Consider the following 12,362-nt stretch of genomic DNA (forward strand, 5'->3'; position numbering starts at 1 on the left):
AGGAAAGCGGCGGCAACCTCCTTGGAAAGTCCCGTCCCGTTCGGACAAGTGCCAGCAGATGATAAATTTTGGGCAAATGTCAGCAGATGATGAATTTTGGACAAGCGCCAGCAGATGATAAACTTTGGGCAAGTGTCAGCAGTTGCCGAACTACGACGCGGGTTTGATTCCATCAGAAACGGATACGTAGGCGCCTAAGGATAAGGCTCAATCCACCATATATGCAATTTTATGGGTCGACGACCAACGACGATAATTTGACACAACAGAAGCAAGAGTCAATCCCCAACGAAGTTTCAGGTATGGTCTCTTCTTATGGCTGGCGAGCTTATATACGCAAGTCTAATGGACTATAAACGACCCGAAGAATCCTCAGCTCGAGAGGGACCTGGGGTATACTTTGACTTTCGCCTTGTCCAAGCCTCAGTCAAAGTGGGGGCTCTGTAGATACCCGTATCCGTCGATATTGGAATTTATAGAGAACCCGACAAACACCCGATGATGATAGGACACATGTATTCTTTAGTTGTCATTGTCATTATTTGGGTTCGTTTTACGATGTACAATGGGCGTCGTCGATGAAGTATTTTATTAATTTAAATGATATTTAAATTAATGTTTTTTTAGTGAGTTCATTTTGTTATTTTGAATGACATCTAAATTATGGTTTTTTGAGGTGAATTCAATTTATTTTATTTTATTTTGAATTTATTTTCCCAAGTTTATTTTATTGAAAATAAAATAAATAATTGATTTGAAAAATCTTTTTATGAGTATATTTGATTTGAAAAATCATTTATTAATTGATTTGAAAAATCGATTTTAAAAGCGAAGAAAACTCGTTTTAAAAGCATGTTTTTGAGCTCGATTTTAGCTCGGTTTTTGGGCCCGTTTTCTTTACGAGTTGGCACGAATATCGAGTACACTAACCAACCTAAGCCTCTACCCATCCAACCCAGTTCGAACCCCCATAACCACGGCCCAAATTCCATCTCAAACACCCCCCCCCCCCAAACAGCCCGCATATACACGAGCAGCCCCCCTGTTTTGCAGCTCAATCCCGAGCCCAAAACCCGCTCCAAATACCACCAAAACCCGTACCCATTAACCCTAACCCATACCCTAGTATCCTACCCATATTACCCAAGCTTAATCACCAAGAAAACCCCTCTCAAACCCTCACAAAAGCTGCTGGACAGCAGCTATGCGTGAGCAGGCCCGACTGCTTCTCCCTCTCTTTTACCCTACTTTAACTCCTTATAAATACCCACCCTTCACCATACATTCATGCCTCTAAGTTCTCCCCACATCCTACCATCACTCACAAGCTTTAAACCTCAGAAAAAAAACCCTAATTGCCTCTCAAAAACCCTCCACAAAACCGACATACAAACTGAAACTCTTTGTGTGTCCTCCTCGAAAAACAATTCGTTCCTCCCTCAAACCTCCATCAAAACTCGATTTTCTTGTTCCTAATTAACCACATAACATCCATCTAAACATTAGACAAAGATTTACGAGCCAAATTGCCCTTGAGAGTACACGAAATCCCTCGAAAAACAGAGTGTTATACACTCTGTTTTCGCGGTTTGTTCCTGTCTGTGCAGTTCTGTTTGTGCTCGTTTTTCGTGCCCAATAACTCAAAACGAGCGGGGGTTGCTTTAAGATCTCTGTTCTCCTCTCTTTCTAGTTTTCAAAACATCTTTTAAATCGAATTTTCATCGTGAAACGAGGGAGAAATCATTGTTTGAAAGTTGCTGCCCAGATTTGCCAAAAACGCGTGTTTGCTTTGTTTCTTCGTCGACGACGGCCTCTCGAGATAAAATCTACCATCGATTACGACCCAAGACGGTGTCAACGATACATGTAGGTTGAGAGTTCATCAAATCCTCCTCTTTCTCCTTTTTTTATTTCGTTTTTATGTTTGTTCTTTTATAGTTTGTTTTTGTTTGTTTATCGCTTTTATTTATCGTTTAAATTAACTATGAAACTAGTTTAGTCCGAGTATGAGTTAAAGTACCACCATGAACACCCGCGTTGACTTGAGATGGGAAAAGAAACCGCTACATCAGTCGGTCGTACACCCCCATCTCATTTACATATCCTCGTGTTCAAGGTAGGGCATAAATAAAACGAATTTCTAACTTCCGTTCCTCGCTTTTGACCCTTTGTTGTCTCGGCCAATTCGACCCACCTTAGGACCCGTTGCATGTTAGTATGACCTCTGATTGTTAACATATGACTTATTTAGATGACATTAGATCAATTTAATAACCTAATTAGACACTTTAGGGTACATCGACATAGCATTAAAAATCAACTAACAATTCTGTAACTTAATGAACGCATCTCTCTCTTTCACCTAATTTCTCGCTAGTATAAGAGTGCGTGATTAGCAACTTCTTATTAACACTCGATGAGTTAAATTAATTAGCGAACTTGACCTAATTTGACCCCTTTTGAGCCGTGTAGAATACACAATTGCAAGACCTCTTTTCAATCGATCACCGTCGTTTCTAACTTATTTTCTAATTCGTTCCTAACCCGTTTCGCAATCATCGATCTAACCTAATGAATCTAACCTAAGAATTAGGGTATGCTAGATCGTGTGGGCCGTGTTTGGCCGTGTCCTTGTAGTCTCTTATCTCGTTTTTTTCATCTTTATCTCGTTATTTCGTATCTTGTAATTACTTTGTTTATCGAGTCGTGTTTGTTAGTTTGGTTGTAATTTTCAAGTTAGTTTTCTTTTATCGAGTCAAAACCTCTTTCAAAAAACCTTAGTCTTGTTTGGTTAGATGGTTGTGCCCCAATGTTTGTAAGAGCGTAGTAAATCGCATGTTGTTTAAAGCAACATGGCCCGATTTATGCTAATGCATGCTTTGGTGCACGGCCCTATGTCTAATTCGATGAGATTGAGCGAAAGCACACATCACGAGGAGTGACCCAAGGCCGTGAGTCATGTAAGCCGTGGGCCACCCCTCTTGTGCACGCTTTTCTACGCCGATTGGCCGTGTGTGTTGTCGTGTATAGTGTTGTATGTAGCAATTGTATTTAGATCGAGTTGTATCTTTAATTTATTGTTGTGTCGGCATGAAATGCCTGGTTTGTAATAGGTAGATCCCAACGGCTCCCCCATTCCCCCTTAAGCCTTGTTTGCTTTGTTTTGTATGTTGTTAGATCAATCAACCCACATGCTAAATTACAACTTTGACAAAGTTAGTTTAGTTGCATCTAAAACGACATAGAAATTGTTGTCACATGTTAGGGTTTAAAACGATGTTTGCATATCATATATCGTAGTAGCTATGACCTTGTTTGAAATCCATACTTGACTTAGTAGAGGCCGTTATTGACGGGCGGGGTTGGGTGTCCTTATGGGCTTCCCAACACGTACCCTCACCCCTTACTCAAGATCTATGGTTTGTGGATCCGTCTAAATACCATTGGATTACGAGAGTCATTCAAATCGAGTGATATAGGGTACAAGTCTTTATCTTTAATCACTCGTAGTCGATTGGCTTTATGCTTTTCGATGAAAGGTGTAAAGTTGACTTGAACGGTTCCAAGTTCCCAAAAAACTTGGTGGCGACTCTAATTTGTCTTAATTCGATTCGAAAGAACCTCGAGTCGATTATGCCTAGTGTGGATCCCGCGGACGCAGTTCCCGAGGGCCTTGTCCACAAAAGGCCTTCTAGTCTTGTCTTCTCTTTGATGCTTGGTCATTAGATTCGATCAATTTAGCTCTATTTTGCCATGAAAATGCAAGGTTTGCACTCCTCTCTTACCAAGGAAACAAAACATCAAAGAATATGCAAAACAAAGGACTAAAGATAGTAAATGACCCAAATATGCACTAAAAAGCATAAGAACCAGGCTAGTTTGGGGACTAAATATGCTCAAATGATGGTCACATCAAATATCTCCAAACCGAACCTTTGCTCGTCCCGAGTAAAAAGGTGACAAAACTAGGACCCTTATTTAAACTATCCTACTAATATAGCCGACATGAGACAATTAGCGGGTCTCACTCCGTCCCTTCAACTCATAACAAGACAACCATGAGGTAGGATGCCTTCTTGCAAGGCAAGGTGGGTCTTGCCAAAATAGCGACACATCCAAATATTAAAGCACACAAAATCAAGTAATGGATGCATCTAGAAAAGAATAGCCACTTTCCTCATCTAAGTGGCGGAAATTATCTACAAGGGAAGCAATTCAAGGGTACACACTCCTTCATAGATGCAATTTCTTCAAACTACTAAGCCTAGAAGGATACCAATAAATCACATTCAAGTTGTGTCAAGCTAGGGTACCTTTATCCTCAATTGTTAAATGCTTTTGTCAAGAATAGACTCCCTATGGTGTTAGAAACACTGGAAGATCGCGGAATTCTCCCTCTTGCCTAGACAAGAAGAAGGGTCGTCTCCTCTCTACCATGCACAAAAATGGATACGATGGATAAATGGATCGATAGTATTTGAGTTTCATTAGGGAGTTTGCTTTTTGTTGTTGTTTTTCCCCCTAATTTATTGTGGCATATAACGAAAACATTTTCTTTTTGCCGTTTCTTTTGATTTTTGGCATTTCAATACTTGACAATTTTTCAACTTTTTGCATTTTCTTTTGAACATTTTCAAAGTCACCCCATATGTAGTGAGAATGCTTATATTGAAGCATAGGAGTTTTCATTTTTTGTTACTGCTCTTTTCTTTTGATGCATTTTGCAAACGTTTTATTTTATTTTCTTTTCATTTCTTGAACTCAAACTTTGAATAATTTCTTTTTGTGCCCATTGCCTCTGATGACAAAAATATGGTAGAACATGGATGAATGATGGTTGCATGGTTTCAAGGGTCACCTTGGAATAAACAGTAGCCAAGGAGTTATCACACCACAAGGTACTCTTGACTAGGCCTTAATCCATGGGTCAAAAGATACTACCATGACACATCCTAGGGTGTTTTACAAGTATTCTAACAAGCAAAGTCTTAAGAATAAAAAGCATCTACTAGGGCCTATATACACTTGTCAAGCTTCCCAAGTAGACGGTTTCAAAAAAAATTTCTAACATGCAAACTACATGCCATGATGCAACTAACATTTATACATCCTAATGCATATGATTCTACCAACTAGTATGCCAAATAATTTAAATGCAATCCTAAATTCACATTGTTTTTACCTCATCAATCAAAATAAAGCCACATAGTCATTAACATAAAGAGAAAAAAGGAGATTGGAAAGATCATACCATGCGGTCTTCAATATCCTCATGTCTCGGATGTGGCGTAGTCAATCAATGTAAACAAGGATGAACAAACACAATATTTACAAAACAATATATACAAGACTACACTAAAAAGGAAATGAATATGTTTTTGATTTTTCAATTTTTCAATTTTTTTGGATCTTTCGAAATTTTTTATTTTTTTGGATTTTTGAATAAAAGTCATGTTATAATTTCCCATCCCCACACTAGTATGGGCATTGTCCTCAATGACCAATATGATAGGAAATTATGCAAGCATGATGCGTGATTTCTAAACTAAATGCAAACTATACTAAGCTACACTACATGGTGCATGTGTTTTTGTTATGGCGGAGAGCATAATTTAAATTAGCTTCTGATGCATATGCATGGACTTCCTCAAACCAAAATAGACATTATTTCTAATGTCTTGAATTTCAGGGTAGTTTATGCACATGGAATGCAATGCATGAAACTAAAAACTGTCATTTTGGATTTTACAAGTTGGGAACAATGAAAAAAACACCTTAATGAAGCCAAGGTGTTAGTCCTCCATGTTGCTAGGACTTCCACAAACAAATGATCAAAATAAAATAAATAAAACAAAAGAAGTAGACAAACCATAAGAGGGGTGAAAGAGTGTAGGAGCCTCCAAGGTTTGCTAATCCTCCATCATATCATCATTATCATCATCTTCCTCCATAGATGTTGAATCATCTCCACTCCCACTTTCACTTCCTTGCTCTTCCTCACTTTCTTCTTCCTCTTCTTGAGCTTCTTCTTCTTGAACATCTTCTTAAACCTCTTCTTCTTCACCTTCTTCATCAACATTCTCCTCTCCACCCGGTCTTCCACCACTAGAGGTGCTAGGAAAGAAAACTTCAATATCCGCCCAACTAGGCAAAGGAGATGATGGATCAAGAAGTCCTTGCCGAGCTAGATGTAGAAGGGGCAGATATTGGGCCTTATAAGCATCCACTCTATCAATGTAAGCTTGCTTGTGCATTTCCCTCATGGGTAGAGTCATGTAATCATTTTCTACCTCGACATCTTTGGGTTTGAACTCGTGATACTCAAATGGGTAGGGTGGTGTGATAATAGAGGAGGAGGGCTCGTCAATCTCGCCTCTTTGTTGATGAATAATATACTCGGTCTCCTCGGAGAGTGGAAGAAGGTAGTTCGGTCGGTGAACACTCAATCGGCAAATCTTTGAAGGCAAGGTGAAGGATCTAGCTTCATTGGTTAACCATCCATATTTGGTGTCAATAGGATCATGCTTGACCCACTTAAACTTGTGAATAATGGTATCCATGTCAATGTGATGACCTTCTTTAACCGCCACATAAGTGTTGTCTTTGTTGAAATTTGGGTTAAAGTGCTTGGCCAAATGGGTAACTAGTCCTCCATTTACAATGAAAGCGGTGCCCTCTTTACCACAATCGACATTAAGCCATCGTTCAACCAAAATTCTTAGAGCATTATATGGCTTAGTATATTCCCTTCCTATTTTCAAGTCCGACTCAAGAAGAACACAATCGAGCTTGGTAAGATGATTAGTGCCATTTCTTTCTATCGAAGTATTCCCAATGACCTTATACCAAACTCTAATATCCGGATGGTGGACTAATAGAGCACGGCAATCATGAAAGCGCACAAATTTCTTTCCGGAAATTGCCTCCCAAAGAGGAGCGGGGTCATACTTGTCGGGGATCTTTATATATTTCGGGGTATCACGAAGGCCTAAAATCTTACTCAATTCGCCATAAGTGATGCGTCTATAAACATTTGCAAGACTAAACTCGATGTGGGTTCTAGTCTCCACCCTTGTGACTTTCAAGGAACTCAAAAATTCCAAGGTAAGGGAGGGGTATGTCAATTCTTTCATGGTAAACAATTTACCCAATCCCATAGCCTCAAAGAAGTATATGGTTTGTTCAAGAACACCCAGCTTTGTCAAAGCATCTTCACAAATAAATTTTGTAGGCATAATGGTCTTCTTAGCAAAGAGAACAAATTTATCCCTATGAGAGTCGGAAGTGAAATTTACCTCCGAATAATTGGATAATTGCTCAATGACCGGAGTTGTTTATGTTGTAGCTTCCATAGGGGGGCCTTGTTGAACCTCCAACCTTGCCTTGTGGACTACCAATGCCTTTGACAATTGTTTTGCTTGAAGAGTTTGTTGCCTTTTTGAAAGTGTCTTCTTTAGGGGTGCCTTGTTACCTCCTTTAGTTCTTGCCATTCTTGATTATACCAAAGAAAGATTGAAATCTTCAATTTTTAGTTATTCCCAAATCGATTTAAGATGAAATAATGTTGCTTTGTATCTTAAAAATCGACTCAAAAGTTGAAGATTTTGGTGTTTGAATCAATTGTTGTTGTAAAAGGAGTGATTAATTTTTGTTGTGAGGAAGTTTGGCTTTGATTTTGTTGAATTTGGTTGAGGAAATTTGGTTTTGTTGATGTAGAGGATGAGGGTTTTTGGGGTTTTTGGGTTTTGGGTAGTGTTTGAATGTAGAAGAAATGAAAATGAATGAGGGGAAAGGGTTTAAGAGACCCGTTATATTTGAAATAGCAGCAGGGGACAAGCGGACCAAGGACTGGGACGCTCTGATACTTCGCGTTTTGTCTCAGGAAAGGACGCCACAGGACGAGCGTCTTTCAGCAAAGACAAGCGGATTCTTCAATTTGAGATGAGCGTCATCCTGGACGGATGCTCGGATTATGTTACAGGGAGATACCTTAAAAATCAACTGCAGAAAGACGAGCGTCTTCTCTGTAAGACGAGCGTCCTGAATCAGACGAGCAGATTCCCAATTGAGACGCTCGGATTCTGTTACAGACCATTTTTTTGAATTCTGCAGCTCTACCAGCCATGCGGATTGTATCTTGGATGCTCGGATTCCTTCACGATGAGCGAATTCCATTTTGGCCGCTCGGATTCCTCCTCGTCCACACGGATTCAGGTCCATCCGTGGGTGCTGCATAACCCGTAACATTTTCATTCTTCAATTCTCGTGTTCTTCATTGTAGGAACACTACAAAGGCATGAATATCCTAGGCAATTGCTATCCCCACACTAAGTCAAAGTACTAAAAATTAATGAAATCATAAGTCCCTCCCTCACTTCTCTCAAAATGATGAATATCTTGATCAAGACACAAAAATATAAGTCCAAAAATGACAAAAATGCAATGTAAAAATTGAAATGCAAGTTAGGGAGTTAGAATATTTACAAATGGTTGTTTAGGGAGGACTCCACCAAACTCTCATCCAATGTGAGATGTCAAGGGGGCATGTTCAAGGTGTTGTTGATGTTACTCAACACCTTGAAGAAGTAGTTAAAAGCTTGTTCATTGTCATGATAAAGGTCCTCAATAGATCGTTGCAGTTGTTGTTCTCCGTGATGGTCTTGGTTCATAGCATTACCAATCCAGGGATTGAATATCCCTTCGAACTCATCATCCCAAAGACCGCAAACTTCGTCTACTTGATCATTAAAAATTTCTTGAGTTGATAGAGACAACTCTCCTTCTTTCTTGTTTTGGCCAATGAGGCCATCCTCTTCACTTGGCATGGATGAGCTTTTCAAGCTCTCTTTGTTGCTATTCCCTTTCTCTTTTGATGGAGCATTATCAACTTTATTTTTCCATTGGAATTCCGACTTCTTCTTATCATCCTTCTGGCTATAGTGATCAACCATAAAGCATGGTTCATGCAAACGGGGAGCTCTCATGGTCTTATCAAGATTGAAAGTTATGGTCTCGTCTCCCACTTCTACTGTAAGCTCTCCGTGCTTCACATCTATCATCGCAACCGCGGTGTACAAGAAAGGTCTACCTAGGATGATCGGAATATTGGAGTCTTCTTCCATGTCAACAATGACAAAGTCCAACGGGATGAAGAATTTGCCGATTCTCACGGGAACATCTTCCCATATCACTAACGGTGTCTTCGTTGATCTATCGGCCATTTGGAGTGTGATGTTGGTACATTTAAGCTCTCCTAGCCTTTTACTAACCGAATATGGCATAACACTCACGCTTGCTCCTAGATCACACAAAGCCTTGTTTATCGTGGTGTTGCCAATGGTACACGGTATTGAGAAGCTTCCCGGGTCTTTAAGTTTCTGAGGTGAACTTCCTTGAAGGACTGCACTACTCACCTTAGTGAAGGTGATAGTTTCAAGCTTCTGGATCGACTTCTTTTTCGTAAGGATGTCCTTCATGTTAATCATACATTAATCTCATTAATTTACATATTCATATATGAATAGATTTATTTAGTCATAAATAAATACAAGATCTTATGCATGCAAACTTAACAAGATAAGAGAAGAAATGGTTTATCTTACATTGGGATTTCGGATTAAAAAGGGCACCAACAAATTCACCTATTTATTAGTTCTTGAGCTTCCTTATAATGGATTAACAAAAGGTCCAAAATAGAACCTCTCCCAAAAGTATATACCCAAGGAAATCCCTTAATAACTTATATAATTATGAACTAGTAAAAATATAAGTTTTACTTAAAATATGACACAAAATATTAATTTTTTTCTCTTGTAATTTTCGGCCAAGAGAGGAACGATTTTGAGAGATTTTTATTTCTCTAAGTTTTCACAATGGTAGAGAGAATTATTATTTCTTACACTAGAAATATATTATGAAGTAGTAGAATGAATCATAGAGGAAAAACCCTCTATATTTCCCTCTTGGAAAACCGGTGGGGAGGGGTGACTAGTGCCCAATGCATGAGCTAGTTTTTCTACCCAAGAAAGAATAGGTATGCAAGGCTACTAGTTAGATTTAATCATTGTGTTTTCCACTTAAAATAAAAACACAATACAAATCTTATACTCCCTCCATTATTTCGGCACTTTTAACATAAAATGGATGGTCCATTTTATTTTGTCATTTGTCAATTGTGACATATGTGACATGTTACTTGACATGTGAAATTGAAATGTATTTTTAACATATTAAAAATCAACATACTCATAAAATATGTCATATACAAAATCGACTAGTAATTCAGAATTACTTGTACCAAAACGGTTTATCAAATTATAAATTACAACATCTTGTATTTATAATAAATTATTCATTCAATTTCGATTTCAAATTGTTTCGTAAACAATAATTTTATCTAAGTAATAAAACAATTCAATTACTTAGACCGTATCTAATTTAATCGAATTATAATAAAACATGTTAATCTCACTCACAAATCATCCGTCAATTTTAAGCAATTTAATTAACTCGTATCGGCATACGATTAATTAAATAATCAATTTAGGGTATTTACCTATAGGTATGACCTAAGGGGATCAACTGATCACCACCATCGCACGACAGTAATGTCAAACTCTAGTCAGCCAATCATTACCGATATGTGTGGACCAGTTGACTGTAAAATATTACATCCCACATGTATTCTTAAAATGAGATTTAAACATGTGATCATCATGGTCAACAGTTGTGATCGCATTATTGTCGGAGGACACATATTCCAACACTTCATGTACTTTGCATAGGCCGGCACGTGATTGATTAATTCCGTAAAAGGAATCGAGACTTCCAAATTCTTCACAATTTCCATGAACTTTCCAAGTTGGTCATCAAACTTAGGCTTAGCTTGACGACTTAGGAATGGAAGTCTAATCACAATGGGCTCCTTCTCCTTGGCCTTTTCTTGACTTTTCCTTGAAACTTCTTCTTTTGTTGGTTCATCTTCCTTAGAGTTTTGCACAACTTCTTCTTTGTCACTAGCTTCCACAACTTCATCCTCAACTTGCTTCTTTGGTCCTTCATATCTCGTACCACTCCTCAAGTGAATGGCACTAACCGTTTCATGTCTTGGGGGATTACCTTGAGGTGGTAATTGCCCCTTTTGTCTTTGAGAGTTTGAAGATGCTAGTTGGGTCAATTGAGTTTCCATCATTTTTGTGTGGGCTAGAATGTTGTTGATGGTGATGTCCTTTGCTTGGCTATCTTTTTGCATTGGAGTGAAAAATTGTTGTTGATTCTTTTGCATTTGGAGGACCGCTTTTTGAACATCAAAACCTTGGTCATTTTATTGATTGTATGGAGTTTGATTTTGGTAACCTTGATTTTGGTTGAAAAAGGGTCTTTGATTTTGGTTTCTCATGGGAGGTGGGGTGTATGTTTGTTGAGGGTTTTGAACATTTTGGCTTTTGTATGAGAGATTTGGGTGGAATTTGGTGTTTTCATTGTAATACTTGGAATAAGGGGTACCACTCTTGTATGTTTGAAAAGCATTCACTTGTTCATTTGTTCCCCTACATTCACTTTGGTCATGTCCCAAAGTTCCACAATTCTCACATATCCCAATTGGGATTGATGAAGATGCTACCATGGCATTAACATGATGCATTGGTGATTTTGAGGCTTCTTCAAGTTTAGCCATAGCCTTCTCAAACTTTAAGTTGATGGTATCAATATGAGCACTAAGTTGAGCACCCAATTGAGTAATAGAGTCCACTTCATGCTTTCCTCCTCTAGTAGCCTTGCGAGGTCTACTATATAGTGAATTATGGACCGCCATTTCCTCAATCTTGTTCCAAGTTTCATTATCGTCATCTTCGCTGAACATACCATTTGATCCCATGTTGAGAATGTTTCTTGACTCTTTATAAAGACCATTCCAAAATTGTTGTACCAAGAACCACTCGCTAAGTCCATGATGAGGACATGAGCGACAAATTCCTTTGAACCGCTCCCAAGCTTCATACAAAGATTGTTCATCCCTTTTCTTAAAACCCGTAATTTGAGCTCTTTGCATGTTAGTCTTTTCTGGAGGGTAGAATTTTTTGTAGAAAGGTAGAGCCAACTTCTTCCAAAAGTCAATTCCTAGAGTAGCCTTATCAATGCTTTTCAACCATTGTTTTGCGGTGCCGATTAGAGAAAAAGGAAATAAGACCCATCGAATTTTTACTTCAGTCACACCGGTTTGTGAAATCGCATCACAATAGTTACAAAAAGTTTCCATGTGAGAGTGAGGGTCTTCACTAGGCATCCCCCCAAATTGGTTTCTTTCGACTAATTGGATAAATGCGGATTTAGCAATGAAATTTCCGGTTAAGTGTTGTGGT

General features: G+C 38.5%; 1 non-coding gene across 1 annotated transcript; it reads left to right on the top strand.

Annotated features, from left to right (window-relative positions):
- The first annotated feature begins 11,945 nt into the window (after positions 1–11,945).
- LOC141635200 (small nucleolar RNA R71) lies at positions 11,946–12,052 on the top strand. The gene has a single exon (XR_012539902.1). It is a non-coding gene; the product is annotated as a small nucleolar RNA R71 (small nucleolar RNA).
- The last annotated feature ends 310 nt before the right edge of the window (positions 12,053–12,362 follow it).

The sequence above is a fragment of the Silene latifolia genome, chromosome Y, assembly GCF_048544455.1.
Source record: "Silene latifolia isolate original U9 population chromosome Y, ASM4854445v1, whole genome shotgun sequence".
Taxonomy (NCBI): domain Eukaryota; kingdom Viridiplantae; phylum Streptophyta; class Magnoliopsida; order Caryophyllales; family Caryophyllaceae; genus Silene; species Silene latifolia.